General features: G+C 45.4%; 1 protein-coding gene across 2 annotated transcripts in view; it reads left to right on the top strand.

Moving 5' to 3' along the window:
- The window catches only part of LOC123151038 (uncharacterized), a 36,120-nt gene that overhangs the window by 16,941 nt on the left and 2,693 nt on the right, over positions 1 to 16,486 (top strand). The window contains exon 2 of one of the 2 annotated variants that reach the window (XR_006475466.1): positions 16,008 to 16,111. The gene's annotated coding sequence lies outside the window, so the exon portion shown is untranslated. Of the gene's footprint in view, positions 1 to 13,721; positions 13,975 to 16,007; positions 16,112 to 16,486 lie in introns of those variants that run through there. The other variant, XR_006475463.1, reaches the window with a different exon arrangement.

Here is a 16,486-nt window from a genome sequence, read left to right as displayed (position 1 = left end):
TCTCTTTACTCGTTCCGTAATACATCATCTCACAACTAACATATTAGTTGTAATGCTTGCAAGGCTTATGTGATCTGCATTACCGAGAGGGCCCAGAGATACCTCTCCGACAATCGGAGTGACAAATCCTAATCTCGAAATACGCCAACCCAACATGTACCTTTGGAGACACCTGTAATGCTCCTTTATAATCACCCAGTTACGTTGTGACGTTTGGTAGCACCCAAAGTGTTCCTCCGGCAAACGGGAGTTGCATAATCTCATAGTCATAGGAACATGTATAAGTCATGAAGAAAGCAATAGCAACATACTAAACGATGGGTGCTAAGCTAGTGGAATGGGTCATGTCAATCAGATCATTCAACTAATGATGTGACCTCGTTAATCAAATAACAACTCTTTGTTCATGGTTAGGAAACATAACCATCTTTGATTAATGAGCTAGTCAAGTAGAGGCATACTAGTGACACTCTGTTTGTATATGTATTCACACATGTATTATGTTTCCGGTTAATACAATTCTAGCATGAATAATAAACATTTATCATGATATAAGGAAATAAATAATAACTTTATTATTGCCTCTAGGGCATATTTCCTTCAGTCTCCCACTTGCACTAGAGTCAATAATCTAGATTACACAGTAATGATTCTAACACCCATGGAGTCTTGGTGTTGATCATGTTTTGCTCGTGGAAGAGGCTTAGTCAACGGGTCTGCCACATTCAGATCCGTATGTATCTTGCAAATCTCTATGTCTCCCACCTAGACTAGATCCCGGATGGAATTGAAGCGTCTCTTGATGTGCTTGGTTCTCTTGTGAAATCTGGATTCCTTTGCCAAGGCAATTGCACCAATATTGTCACAAAAGATTTTCATTGGACCCGATGCACTAGGTATGACACCTAGATCGGATATGAACTCCTTCATCCAGACTCCTTCATTTGCTGCTTCCGAAGCAGCTATGTACTCCGCTTCACATGTAGATCCCGCTACGACGCTTTGTTTAGAACTGCACCAACTGACAGCTCCACCGTTTAATGTAAACACGTATCCAGTTTGCGATTTAGAATTGTCCGGATCAGTGTCAAAGCTTGCATCAACGTAACCTTTTACGATGAGCTCTTTGTCACCTCCATATATGAGAAACATATCCTTAGTCCTTTTCAGGTATTTCAGGATGTTCTTGACCGCTGTCCAGTGACCCACTCCTGGATTACTTTGGTACCTCCCTGCTAAACTTATGGCAAGGCACACATCAGGTCTGGTACACAGCATTGCATACATGATAGAGCCTATGGCTGAAGCATAGGGAACATCTTTCATTTTCTCTCTATCTTCTGTAGTGGTCGGGCATTGAGTCTGACTCAACTTCACACCTTGTAATACAGGCAAGAACCCTTTCTTTGCTTGATCCATTTTGAACTTTTTCAAAATCTTGTCAAGGTATGTGCTTCGTGAAAGTCCAATTAAGCGTCTTGATCTATCTCTATAGATCTTTATGCCTAATATGTAAGCAGCTTCATCGAGGTCTTTCATTGAAAAACTTTTATTCAAGTATCCCTTTATGCTATCCAGAAATTCTATATCATTTCCAATTAGTAATATGTCATCCACATATAATATCAGAAATGCTACAGAGCTCCCACTCACTCTCTTGTAAATACAGGCTTCTCCAAAAGTCTGTATAAAACCAAATGCTTTGATCACACTATCAAAGCGTTTATTCCAACTCCGAGAGGCTTGCACCAGTCCATAAATGGATCGCTGGAGCTTGCACACTTTGTTAGCTCCCTTTGGATCGACAAAACCTTCTGGTTGCATCATATACAACTCTTCTTCCAGAAATCCATTCAGGAATGCAGTTTTGGCATCCATCTGCCAAATTTCATAATCATAAAATGCGGCAATTGCTAACATGATTCGGACAGACTTAAGCATCGCTACGGGTGAGAAGGTCTCATCGTAGTCAATCCCTTGAACTTGCCGAAAACCTTTTGCGACAAGTCGAGCTTTGTAGACAGTAATATTACCGTCAGCGTCAGTCTTCTTCTTGAAGATCCATTTATTCTCAATTGCTTGCCGATCATCGGGCAAGTCAACCAAAGTCCATACTTTGTTCTCATACATGGATCCCATCTCAGATTTCATGGATTCAAGCCATTTTGCGGAATCTAGGCTCACCACCGCTTCTTCATAGTTCGTAGGTTCATCATGATCTAGTAGCATGACTTCCAGAACAGGATTACCGTACCACTCCAGTGCGGATCTCACTCTGGTTGATCTACGAGGTTCAGTAGTATCTTGATCTAAAGTTTCATGATCATCATCATTAGCTTCCTCTCTAATTGGTGTAGGAGTCACTGAAACAGTTTTCTGTGATGCACTACTTTCCAATAAGGGAGTAGGTACAGTTACCTCGTCAAGTTCTACTTTCCTCCCACTCACTTCTTTCGAGAGAAACTCCTTCTCCAGAAAGTTTCCAAATTTAGCAACAAAAGTCCTGCCTTCGGATCTGTGATAGAAGGTGTATCCAATAGTTTCCTTTGGATATCCTATGAAGACACATTTCTCCGATTTGGGTTTGAGCTTATCATGTTGAAGCTTTTTCACATAAGCATCGCAGCCCCAAACTTTCAGAAACGACAACTTTGGTATCTTGCCAAACCACAGTTCATAAGGCGTCGTCTCAACGGATTTTGATGGTGCCCTATTTAACGTGAATGCGGCCGTCTCCAGAGCGTATCCCCAAAACGATAGCGGTAAATCAGTAAGAGACATCATAGATCGCACCATATCTAGTAAAGTACGATTACGACATTCGGACACACCATTACGCTGTGGTGTTCCGGGTGGCGTGAGCTGCGAAACTATTCCGCATTGTTTCAAATGTACACCAAACTCGTAACTCAAACATTCTCCTCCACGATCAGATCGTAGAAACTTTATTTCTTGTTACGATGATTTTCCACTTCACTCTGAAATTCTTTGAACTTTTCAAATGTTTCAGACTTATGTTTCATTAAGTAGATATACCCGTATCTGCTTAAATCATCTGTGAAGGTGAGAAAATAACGATATCCGCCACGAGCTTCAATATTCATCGGACCACATACATCTGTATGTATGATTTTCCAACAAATCTGTTGCTCTCTCCATAGTACCAGAGAACGGTGTTTTAGTCATCTTGCCCATGAGGCACGGTTTGCAAGTACCAAGCGATTCATAATCAAGTGGTTCCAAAAGCCCATCAGTATGGAGTTTCTTCATGCGCTTTACACCGATATGACCTAAACGGCAGTGCCACAAATAAGTTGCACTATCATTATCAACTCTGCATCTTTTGGCTTCAACATTATGAACATGTGTATCACTACTCTCGAGATTCAATAAGAATAGACCACTCTTCAAGGGTGCATGACCATAAAAGATATTACTCATATAAATAGAACAACCATTATTCTCTGATTTAAATGAATAACCGTCTCGCATTAAACAAGATCCAGATATAATGTTCATGCTCAACGCTGGCACCAAATAACAATTATTTAGGTCTAATACTAATCCCGAAGGTAGATGTAGAGGTAGCGTGCCGACCGCGATCACATCGACTTTGGAACCGTTGCCCACGCGCATCGTCACCTCGTCCTTAGCCAATCTTCGCTTAATCCGTAGTCCCTGTTTCGAGTTGCAAATATTAGCAACAGAACTAGTATCAAATACCCAGGTGCTACTGCGAGCATTGGTAAGGTACACATCAATAACATGTATATCACATATACCTTTGTTCACCTTGCCATCCTTCTTATCTGCCAAATACTTGGGGCAGTTCCGCTTCCAGTGACCAGTCTGCTTGCAGTAGAAGCACTCAGTTTCAGGCTTAGGTCCAGACTTGGGTTTCTTCTCTTGAGCAGCAACTTGCTTGCCGTTCTTCTTGAAGTTCCCCTTCTTCTTCCCTTTGCCCTTTTTCTTGAAACTAGTGGTCTTATTGACCATTAACACTTGATGCTCCTTCTTGATTTCTACCTCTGCAGCTTTCAGCATTGCGAAGAGCTCGGGAATAGTCTTGTTCATCCCTTGCATATTATAGTTCATCACGAAGCTCTTGTAGCTTGGTGGCAGTGATTGGAGAATTCTGTCAATGACGCAATCATCTGGAAGATTAACTCCCAATTGAATCAAGTGATTATTATACCCAGACATTTTGAGTATATGCTCACTGACAGAACTGTTCTCCTCCATCTTGCAGCTATAGAACTTATTGGAGACTTCATATCTCTCAATCCGGGCATTTGCTTGAAATATTAACTTCAACTCCTGGAACATCTCATATGCTCCATGACGTTCAAAACGTCGTTGAAGTCCCGATTCTAAGCCGTAAAGCATGGCACACTGAACTATCGAGTAGTCATCAGCTTTGCTCTGCCAGACGTTCATAACATCTGGTGTTGCTCCAGCAGCAGGCCTGGCACCCAGCGGTGCTTCCAGGATGTAATTCTTCTGTGCAGCAATGAGGATAATCCTCAAGTTACGGACCTAGTCCGTGTAATTGCTACCATCATCTTTCAACTTAGCTTTCTCAAGGAACGCATTAAAATTCAACGGAACAACAACACGAGCCATCTATCTACAATCAACATAAACAAGCAAGATACTATCAGGGACTAAGTTCATGATAAATTTAAGTTCAATTAATCATATTATTTAAGAACTCCCACTTAGATAGACATCCCTCTAATCCTCTAAGTGATCACGTGATCCAAATCAACTAAACCATGTCCGATCATCACATGAGATGGAGTAGTTTCATTGGTGAACATCGCTATGTTGATCATATCTACTATATGATTCATGCTCGACCTTTCAGTCTCCGTGTTCCGAGGCCATATCTGTATATGCTTGGCTCGTCAAGTATAACCTGAGTATTCCGCGTGTGCAACTGTTTTGCACTCGTTGTATTTGAACGTAGAGCCTATCACACCCGATCATCACGTGGTGTCTTAGCACGAAGAACTTTCGCAACGGTGCATACTCAGGGAGAACACTTCTTGATAATTTAGTGAGAGATCATCTTATAATGCTACCGTCAATCAAAGCAAGACAAGATGCATAAAAGATAAACATCACATGCAATCAATATAAGTCATATGATATGGCCATCGTCATCTTGTGCCTGCGATCTCCATCTCCGAAGCACCGTCATGATCACCATCGTCACCGACGCGACACCTTGATCTCCATCGTAGCATCGTTGTCGTCTCGCCGATCTTATGCTTCCACGACTATCACTACCGCTTAGTAATAAAGTAAAGCATTACATCGTGATTGCATTGCATACAATAAAGCAACAACCATATGGCTCCTGCCAGTTGCCGATAACTCGGTTACAAAACATGATCATCTCATACAATAAAATTTAGCATCATGTCTTGGCCATATCACATCACAACATGCCCTGCAAAAACAAGTTAGACGTCCTCTACTTTGTTGTTGCAAGTTTTACGTGGCTACTACGGGCTTAAGTAAGAACCAATCTCACCTATGCATCAAAACCACAACGATAGTTTGTCAATTTGACTCCGTTTTAACCTTCGCAAGGACTGGGCGTAGCCACGCTTGGTTCAACTAAAGTTGGAGAGACTGTCGCCCGCAAGCCACCTATGTGCAAAGCACGTCGGGAGAACCGGTCTCGCGTAAGCGTACGCGTAATGTCGGTCCGGGTCGTCTCGTCCAACAATACCGCCGAACCAAAGTATGACATGCTGGTAGGCAGTATGACTTATATCGCCCACAACTCACTTGTGTTCTACTCGTGCATATAACATCAAACCATAAAACCTAGGCTCGGATGCCACTGTTGGGGAACGCAGTAATTTCAAAAAATTTCCTACGCACACGCAAGATCATGGTGATGCATAGCAAAGAGAGGGGAGAGTATGATCTACGTACCCTTGTAGATCGCAACGGAAGCATTGACACAACGTAGAGGAAGTAGTCATACGTCTTCTTCCCGATCCGACCGATCCAAGCACCGTTACTCTGGCACCTCCGAGTTCTTAGCACACGTACAGCTCGATGACGCTCCCCGGGCTCCGATCCAGCAAAGCTTCGGGGATGAGTTCCGTCAGCACAACGGCGTGGTGACGATGATGATGTTCCACCGACGCAGGGCTTTGCCTAAGCACTACAACGATATGACCGAGGTGGAATATGGTGGCAGGGGGCACCGCACACGGCTAAGGAACGATCACGAGGATCAACTTGTGTGTTCTAGGGTGCCCCCTGCCTCCGTATATAAAGGATCCAAGGAGGGTGGTGCGCCGGCCTAGAGGAGGGCGCAGGAGGAGTCCTACTCCTACCGGGAGTAGGACTCCCCTCCCCGTTCCTTGTCCAACTAGGAGAGGTGGAGGGAGAATAGGAAAGGGGGGGCGCCGCCCCTCCCTCCTTGTCCAATTCGGACTAGGGGGAGAGGGGGCGCGCGGCCTGCCCTGGCAGCCCCTTCCTCTTCTCCACATTAGGCCCATAAGGCCCATTAACCCCCGGGGGGTTCCGGTAACCCCTCCGGTACTCCGGTTTTATCCGAAACTTCTCCGGAACCCTTCCGGTGTCCGAATATAGTCATCCAATATATCAATCTTTATGTCTCGACCATTCCGAGACTCCTCGTCATGTCCGTGATCATATCCGGGACTCCGAACTAACTTCGGTACATCAAAATGCATAAACTCATAATAACTGTCAACGTAACTTTAAGCGTGCGGACCCTACGGTTCGAGAACAATGTAGACATGACCGAGACACGTCTCCGGTCAATAACCAATAGCGGGACCTAGATGCCCATATTGGCTCCTACATATTCTACGAAGATCTTTATCGGTCAGACCGCATAACAACATACGTTGTTCCTTTTGTCATCGGTATGTTACTTGCCCGAGATTTGATCGTCGGCATCCAATACCTAGTTCAATCTCGTTACCGGCAAGTCTCTTTACTCGTTCCGTAATACATCATCTCACAACTAACATATTAGTTGTAATGCTTGCAAGGCTTATGTGATGTGCATTACCGAGAGGGCCCAGAGATACCTCTCCGACAATCGGAGTGACAAATCCTAATCTCGAAATACACCAACCCAACATGTACCTTTGGAGACACCTGTAATGCTCCTTTATAATCACCCAGTTACATTGTGATGTTTGGTAGCACCCAAAGTGTTCCTCCGGCAAACGGGAGTTGCATAATCTCATAGTCATAGGAACATGTATAAGTCATGAAGAAAGCAATAGCAACATACTAAACGATCGTGTGCTAAGCTAGTGGAATGGGTCATGTCAATCAGATCATTCAACTAATGATGTGACCTCGTTAATCAAATAACAACTCTTTGTTCATGGTTAGGAAACATAACCATCTTTGATTAACGAGCTAGTCAAGTAGAGGCATACTAGTGACACTCTGTTTGTCTATGTATTCGCACATGTATTATGTTTCCGGTTAATACAATTCTAGCATGAATAATAAACATTTATCATGATATAAGGAAATAAATAATAACTTTATTATTGCCTCTAGGGCATATTTCCTTCAGTTTGGACTAACAAATGCCCCCGCATACTTTGTCCACCTCATGAACAAAGTGTTTATGAAATTTATGGACAAATTTGTCATGGTGTTCATTGACGATATTCTGGTATACTCTAAGACACCAGAAGAGCATGTAGAACATCTCAGGATTGTACTGGGAGAGTCAAGGAAACACCAATTATACGCCAAATTCAGCAAATGTGAATTTTGGTTAAGACAGGTTGGTTTTCTAGGCCACGTATTGACCCAAGAAGGTGTTGCCGTGGACCCAGAAAAAGTCAAGGCCGTACTTGGCTGGAAACCACCAGCCAACGTAACAGATGTCCACAGTTTTCTGGGAATGGCTGGATACTACCGAAGGTTCATTGAGGGATTCTCCACCATAGCGAAACCAATGACACAGTTACTCAAGAAGGAGAAGAAATTTGTGTGGACTGAAGCTTGCGAGAAGAGTTTCCAAGAACTCAAGAAGAAATTAACAACCGCACCAGTGTTAGTTATACCAGACATACACAAAATTTTGAAGTGTATTGTGACGCATCCCGGAAAGGCCTCGGATGTGTACTGATGCAAGAAGGCAAGATTGTCGCGTACGCTTCAAGGCAACTTCGAAAGCATGAAGAAAATTATCCCACTCATGACTTAGAATTGGCAGCAGTCATTCATGCACTCAAAGAGTGGAGACACTTTTTGCTTGGGAATCATTGTGAAATATATACTGACCACAAAAGTCTCAAATATATTTTCACACAGCCAGAGCTCAATTTGCAGCAACGGTGCTGGTTGGAATTAGTGAAAGACTATGATGTTGGCATCCACTACCACCCAGGAAAAGCAAACGTAGTGACAGATGCTCTTAGTCGAAACCCCAGCTCGGACGACAACAGTCTGCAAGGCTTGATACCTGAATTTCAACAGGAGTTTGCCAAACTCTACTTGATGATGGTCACGGAAGGCACTGTGTCAAATTTGGAAGTACAACCAACCCTTGTGGAGCAGGTTAAGAAAGCTCAACATGGACACCCCAGCATCAAAGGCATAAAAAGAAAAGTGAGTATGGGAAAGGCCTCGGAATTCATCATAGACAATGAGGAAATATTATGGTACGGAGACAGACTTTGCATGCCGAATATAGAGGGCCTCAAACAGCAAATCCTGACCGAAGACCACACCGCTCCATATTCGATCCACCCTGGAGGAACCAAAATGTATAAGGACATTCAGGAAAGATTTTGGTGGCACGGTATGAAGAGGGATATAGCCACCTTCATTGCATGTTGCGATCTTGTCAAAGCATAAAAGTCGAGCACCAAAAACCAGCCGGACTACTTCAACCAAACAGGATACCTGAGTGGAAATGGGACGAAATAGGGATGGATTTCATTGTCGGACTACCTCGGTCACAACGCGGAAATGATGCCATATGGGTCATCACCGATAGGTTAACCAAGGTGGCACATTTCATTCCAGTGAAGACAACCCACACCACTCAGAAACTTGCCAAGATTTATCTCTTCCGTATAGTTTGTCTGCATGGAGTTCCAAAGACTAATAATATCCGACAGAGGCACTCAGTTCGTCTCGAAATTCTGGGATCATTTACAACAGGCTCTGGGAACTCAGCTAGCATTCAGTACAGCCTACCACCCCTAGACTGATGGACAAACTAAACGCGTGAACCAAATTCTAGAGGACATGCTAAGAGCATGTGTCCTCACCTATGGAACCAGTTGGGAAGAAAGCCTGCCATATGCCGAGTTCGCATACAACAACAGTTACCAATCCAGCCTACAAATGGCACCTTTTGAAGCCCTGTCCGGACGGAGGTGTCGTACCCCATTAAATTGGTCAGAGACAGGAGACAGCCGTATCTTCAGCCCAGACATGCTCAAGGAAGCTGAAGAGAAAGTTAGACTCATCAGGGATCGACTCAAGACAGCGCAAAGTCGACAAAAGAGCTATTACGATCAGAAGCACCGTGAAGTCAGCTTTGAACCTGGTGAATATGTGTACCTACGAGTATCCCCTATGAGGGGCCTGCAACGGTTCAAGGTTAAAGGAAAGCTAGCACCAAGATTTATTGGACCCTTCTGTGTGGTTGCACGGAGAGGCACCGTAGCCTACCAGCTAGACCTACCCAAGGAGCTATCAGACGTCCATGACGTGTTCCACGTCTCACAGTTGAGGAAATGTGTAAGCAACCCAGAGAAGCAGGTGTCACATGAGAACATTGATGTGCAACCAGACCTCACCTATAGGGAGCGTCCAACAAAGATATTAGAGGAGTCTGAAAGGAGGACCCGTCAGAAAGCAATTAAGTTCTTCAAGGTTCAGTGGAGCAATCACACCGAGGATGAGGCGACATGGGAAAGAGAGGACTCTCTCCGGGCAGAATACCCACATCTATTTGAGGATCAGCTAAAATCTCGGGGACGAGATTTTTCTTAAGGGGGTAGGTGTTGTGACACTCCAAAAATTTCAATTTGGTTTTTATCAAAATCTTTATGTGACTTGGAGGAAGCTATTTAAATTTTTTCTTAAACCCTCTCCCCCTCAAAAACTTTTATGACAAATATTTTTGTACTCTTCTCAACCTTGATTTTTGGCCTTGAGAGATTTTCATTTTTGTCTTGCCTCTACTCAAATTCATTTTTGAAATTTTTTCTATTAAAAAGAAACCCTAGGAGTTATGGGTTTATTCTTTTCCCCATTCAAAATTTCCTCTTTTGCCATGCCACTTTTTGACATAGCCTTCCAAAACCCCTCCCTGCCTTGGATCAAGTCAGGACTCCCATCTCCAGCAAGTCTCAAGCCATTTTTGGCTTTTATTCAATTTATTTTTCCTCAAAAACTATTTCTGCCATTATTTATGGGCCTAGGTGATTTGCAAAGGAAGTACCAAATTTCTTTTGAGTTTTGATCCCAAACCAACTCCTCTGACTAGTCCTTAGTACCCTCAACCTAGATCCATCAAGATCCACTTGGCCTCAGTTCAAATATTTAAAATTTTGTCCACTGCAAGTTTGGACCAGAAATGCCATTTTTGGTGAAATTCATATTTTTCTTTTTCCAAAAATTCTGAGATAATTCATGCAGCTTCCAGATACACCAAGAGGCCACCTCACCAAAGATCAGCTCCAGAAAAATTTCCCACATGCCAAAATCATTTCATCGAACACCTGGCATGCACTGTTTCTGTATGGATTCAGAAAAGTTTAGAGATTCAGTGTCTGGGTTCAGGCGACAGTGTCGTTTCGTCAGAACCCATCGACGATCTCGCCTGTAGCCTCCTTGGATCCTTGCTCCCTGTTCCCCCTCCTTATCCAGAGCGCCGCACACTCGTTTGGACGGGCACCATCGTCGGTGGTGACGCGTCTCGCCGACGCTGGCAACTTCTGCGGTGGTAGAGCCACCCGTGGCGGCCAGCAGGGATCGGCACCACCTTTCGGCGTCGTCCAGCATCGCCCAAGCCACCCGTGGCCTCCGCGTGGCTGTCCGCTTGCTTGTGCACGCTGCGGCACTGTCGTCGTGGCCTGAGCAGCACAACGCGTGCTCTCTGCCGCCAACGAGTCCCGTGAGCCGTTCCGCCGGGAACATGGAGTAACACCCAAGGCAGGCCAAGCTTAGCACTTGAACGGAACCAGTGAACCCTCGCGGTGATGCCTAGCACCCTAATCCACCTAACCATCCTCTGCCTCGCCGTAATCATCGCCGGCATTATCCCGTTCACGGCCACCGCCTCGGATCGGCTATAAAAGGAGCCCCCGAGCTCGTTCTCGACCCAGCGCCACACCTCCACCTCACCAGAGCCCCGCCTAGCCACTAGAAGGACCCCGAGGAGGTCACCTTCCCCGACTCCGGCCGCCCCGTTCCGCCTCGGGCTCCGGCTTGATTCACTCAGGTGAGGCCACCCCGCCTCCCAAACCGCGTTAGCAAACCCCTAGTGCACCCAGTACCCTAACCCGAGCCTCAATTCGATCTTTGCAGCTCTCCCCGGCGAGATCAACCTCACCCGAACAACCATCCGCCGGAGTTGGGGCCGCCATCGACGTGGTGCTCACCGACGCTCAACTCCACCACCCACAGGTGCGGAAGAACACGGTGAACACGTTGGTAACCCCCGATCCCCCTGCCTCGCCATGGATCGTCGCCGGCGACCACCGCGGCCCTTGGGCGCCAGCACTCTGTTTCAGTTTTCAAACCCGATGGGTGGGACCTCCCCGTCAGCTTTTTCTTCTTTTTGAAACGTTTTCTGAAAATGCCTTCGGGCAAAACACGTCTGCCCCCTGGACTGACGTATTCTAGACTGAAATGTTTCCTGTTTTTATAAAATAAACCCTGAAAACTTTCTGTTTCATTACAGAAAGGTCCCTGGACTAAAACTCTTATAACTTTTAAACAAAAGATGATTTTAACTTGAAACCTTTTCTGTCATCTTTATATTTCTGTCTAGTTTTTTGTCATATTTATTTGAAAAATATTTGGGATACTTTTTGTGCACGCATGGTATTTATGTAGTATCCGGTTTTTCTTTAAATACGTAGATACCGGGAGGAGTAAAGGAGACGCGTACTTCGCCAAGCTAGACTCCGACTTCTCCGAACCAGGCAAGCATGTTTGAACCTTTGATATGATGAGTGTTTTGCATGTTTGCTCGAGTAGTTTTCTCACGGCATGTCTATATAAGCATTTGTGAATGTTATGTACATGCAAGGCAAGCTACCGGTGAGCTTCGAAGTTGATGTGTTCTTATGATGATAAGATAACACGATCATGTGGTGACATGATAGGTTGCAGGCTTGTATTGTTGAAGCATGCCAGTTTTATGCCAACCGTGAACTCCAGTTTTAACGTGGGTCAAGTCTCGATCCCGTTCGTTTCCCCTTCGTGCTGCCACATGTTTTTTGCAAAGTGTGCGGTTTAGTAAGTTGCAAACCTCTTTCCTGGTACACACCAAATAGAGGGACCGCGATGAGGGTTCCATGGCCCTGGATTAAAGCCAGTCATCCGGTCAGGGGGCATGGGTGTTTCCGGTTGGGACCAAGAGGGGGCCACCCCTTAGAGCACGTGATATAAATTTGATCCCATGCTATTCGAGGTTGTAGCCTCCCCGTCTTAAGGTTTCTCTTGAACGTCGCCGAGGGTGATCCCTGGCAACGAAATGTGGAATGGGTGTGTACTGGTTAGACGTGTTTCTTCTAAAACACCGTAAATGGAACTAGTCCTTGTGACTACTGAAATCCGTTGGCTGTGGTTAAAGAGGACAAACTCTGCAGAGTCAAAATCATTCGAGTATCCATGTCCACGATCAAGGACTTGGACATCATCTCAGTGCCAGTGTCAGTCTCAGTGTCAAATCTCAGTGTCAACCCCGGTGACAGTCTCCGGAGTATAAACATACAACCGAGAGTGGTAAACTCGGTTGAAGGTTATTCATGTGAATGGACTAACCAGTTTATTATTATACACTGAGTATTTCCTTTTGATGATTTGAATTCATGAGCTACTTAAATTCGAATGATAAACTATAAGCCCTTTATGTGATGTCGCTCAGACGTCCGACTGTGGCATTATTGTTATTTACTTTTGATATAAGCCCTTTATGTGATGTCGCGCAGACGTCCGACTGTGGCATCATTGTTATTTACTTTTGATATAAGCCCTTTATGTGATGTCGCGCAGACGTCCTACTATGGTATTATTGTTATTTACTTTTGATATAAGCCCTTTATGTGATGTCGCTCTGACGTCCGACTGTGGCATCATTGTTATTTATTTTCATTATAAGCCCTTTTCGAGGTGTCGCCTAGACGCCCGACTGTGGCACGTCCTGTTATTTACTTTTCAATATAAGCGCTTTATGTGGTGTCGCCTCGACGCCCGACTGCGGCATGTTGAATTTGTTTCCACCTTTCGAGGCGTCGCTTCAGACACCCGATCGGTTTTCAGTTATTTTTATTGGGATTTCGGGAGGACTACCGCCTGATTTCGTCATATTTATCGTGCAGTGCAAATCCATTATTTGATTGTGCATACTGACCTGCTCATGTGCATCATGTTTACATTTGTTATATCTTATGTCCGAACTGTCTTACGAGTACATTCAAAGTACTCACCTGGCTTGTTGATTTGGCCAGATGTTGACGAAGGCGATCTTATGGATGAAGAGTTCGATAGCGAGTCCGACGCCTAGAGGAGTCCCAGTCAGTCACGTGCGACCCTGGAGTTGTTCAATTATATTATACACGCTTCCGCCACCCAAATAAAAATCATCAAGCCTCACTCCGACGCTTGATGAGCTGTAAGATTTCACATGTCACCCACCTCACTGTGACATATCCACCACCACCTCTATTACGAGTCAGTAGTTATGCCACCATACCCTTGTGTCATATCCGCCTATGTGTATAATATAGGCGTGCTTGTAATAATTTGTTGAGCATCCTCAGCTCAACCATGTATAATATTAGTACTGCTAGATTTCTGTATCTAGGTTTTGTCTGCCAGTAAGAAGAATTCTTATGTACTGGTTAATACAAAGGTCGGCTTTTCAATAAATGTTTTATTGGAAAGGCCGTCCTGACACAAATTGACAATATCGACGCCCACAACTGCTTTGTGTTCTACTCGTGCATAGTAACTACGCATAGACCTAGCTGTGATACCACTGTTGGGGAACGTAGCAGAATTTTAAAATTTTCTATGCATCACCAAGATCAATCTATGGAGTCATCTAGCAATGAGGGAGAGAGGAGTGCATCTACATACCCTTGTAGATCGCGCGCAAAAGCGTTCAAGAGAACGGGGTTGATGGAGTCGTACTCGACGTGATCCAAATCATCGATGACCAAGTGCCAAACGGACGACACCTCCGCGTTCAACACACGTACGTTTGGGAAGATGTCTCCTCCAACTTGATCCAGCAAGGGGGAAGGAGAGGTTGATGAAGATCCAGCAGCACGACGGCGTGGTGGTGGAAGCAACGGTGATCTCGGCAGGGCTTCCCCAAGCGCAGGGAGACGGAGGAGTGTCACGGGAGGGAGAGGGAGAGGCCGGGGGCTTGGGTGCGGCTGCCCTCCCTCTCCCCACTATATATAGGGTGCCTAGGGGGCGCCGGCCCTAGGAGATCCAATCTCCTAGGGGGGGCGGCGGCCAAGGGGGTGCCTTGCCCCCCAAAGCAAGGGTGGCGCCCCCACCCCTAGGGTTTCCAACCCTAGGTGCAGCGGGAGGCCCAAGGGGGGCACACCAGCCCACTAGGGGCTGGTTCCCCTCCCACTTCAGCCCATGGGGCTCTCCAGGATAGGTGGCCCCACCCGGTGGACCCCCCGGGACCCTTCTGGTGGTCCCGGTACAATACCGATTACCCCCGAAACTTTCCCGATGGCCGAAACTTGACTTCCTATATATAAATCTTCACCTCCGAACCATTCCGGAACTCCTCGTGACGTCCGGGATCTCATCCGGGACTCCGAACAACTTTCGGGTTACCATATGCTAATATCTCTACAACCCTAGCGTCACCGAACCTTAAGTGTGTAGACCCTACGGGTTCGGGAGACATGCAGACATGACCGAGACGCCTCTCCGGTCAATAACCAACAGCGGGATCTGGATACCCATGTTGGCTCCCACATGCTCCACGATGATCTCATCGGATGAACCATGATGTCGAGGATTCAATCAATCCGTATACAATTCCCTTTGTCAATCGGTACGTTACTTGCCCGAGACTCGATCGTCGGTATCCCAATACCTAGTTCAATCTCGTTACCGGCAAGTCACTTTACTCGTGCCGTAATGCATGATCCCATGATCAACCACTTGGTCACATTGAGCTCATTATGATGATGCATTACCGAGTGGGCCCAGAGATACCTCTCCGTCATACGGAGTGACAAATCCCAGTCTCGATTCGTGCCAACCCGACAGACACTTTCGGAGATACCTGTAATGTACCTTTATAGTCACCCAGTTACGTTGTGATGTTTGGCACACCCAAGGCACTCCTATGGTATCCGGGAGTTGCACAATCTCATGGTCTAAGGAAATGATACTTGACATTCGGAAAAGCTACAGCAAACGAACTACACGATCTTTGAGCTATGCTTAGGATTGGGTCTTGTCCATCACATCATTCTCCTAATGATGTCATTCCATTATCAATGACATCCAATGTCCATAGTCAGGAAACCATGACTATCTTTTGATCAACGAGCTAGTCAACTAGAGGCTCACTAGGGACGTCTTGTGGTCTATGTATTCACACATGTATTACAATTTCCGGATAACACAATTATAGCATGAACAATAGACAATTATCATGAACAAAGAAATATAATAATAACATTTATTATTGCCTCTAGGGCATATTACCAACAGCTTAATTGTGGACTTTAAACTTTTTTTTGTTTCTTTATCTGCAGGCAACAGAAAATAGTGGAAACTAGGCAAGAGACAACCTTTTCCGCCATCCCCTGGCTCAGCAGGTTTTAAGATGGAGGACTCTCCAGATCAATACGATGGCGAGGTATAAACCACACACATTTTTACATTGTGTTCTTCATTCTTTTTTTCCACAACATTTTGCCATGTCTTAGGCAAAGTAGAGAATCATTCAAAAAACCAAGAAGACTATTTCAGTAGGGAATTTATTCAGAATCAAGTCGAGCTACTCGCCCACACACACCCCACACCCCTCAGAAATCGCCTAAGCCGATAATACCAACTCGCCTACCCGCGGCGTGCTAGGTCGCTTAACCCGTCGACCTACTCGCCCACATGCATCCCCACACCCCTCGGAAATTGACGTAAGCCGGTAAAACCAACTCGCCCACACACACCCCACACCCCTCGGAAATCGCCTAAGCTGACGATACCAACTCGCCTACTCGTGACGTGCTAG

Source organism: Triticum aestivum, chromosome 7A (assembly GCF_018294505.1).
Source record: "Triticum aestivum cultivar Chinese Spring chromosome 7A, IWGSC CS RefSeq v2.1, whole genome shotgun sequence".
Taxonomy (NCBI): Eukaryota; Viridiplantae; Streptophyta; class Magnoliopsida; order Poales; family Poaceae; genus Triticum; species Triticum aestivum.
The sequence above is the reverse complement of the archived record's forward strand: the minus strand, read 5'-3'. Positions and strand labels throughout refer to the sequence as shown.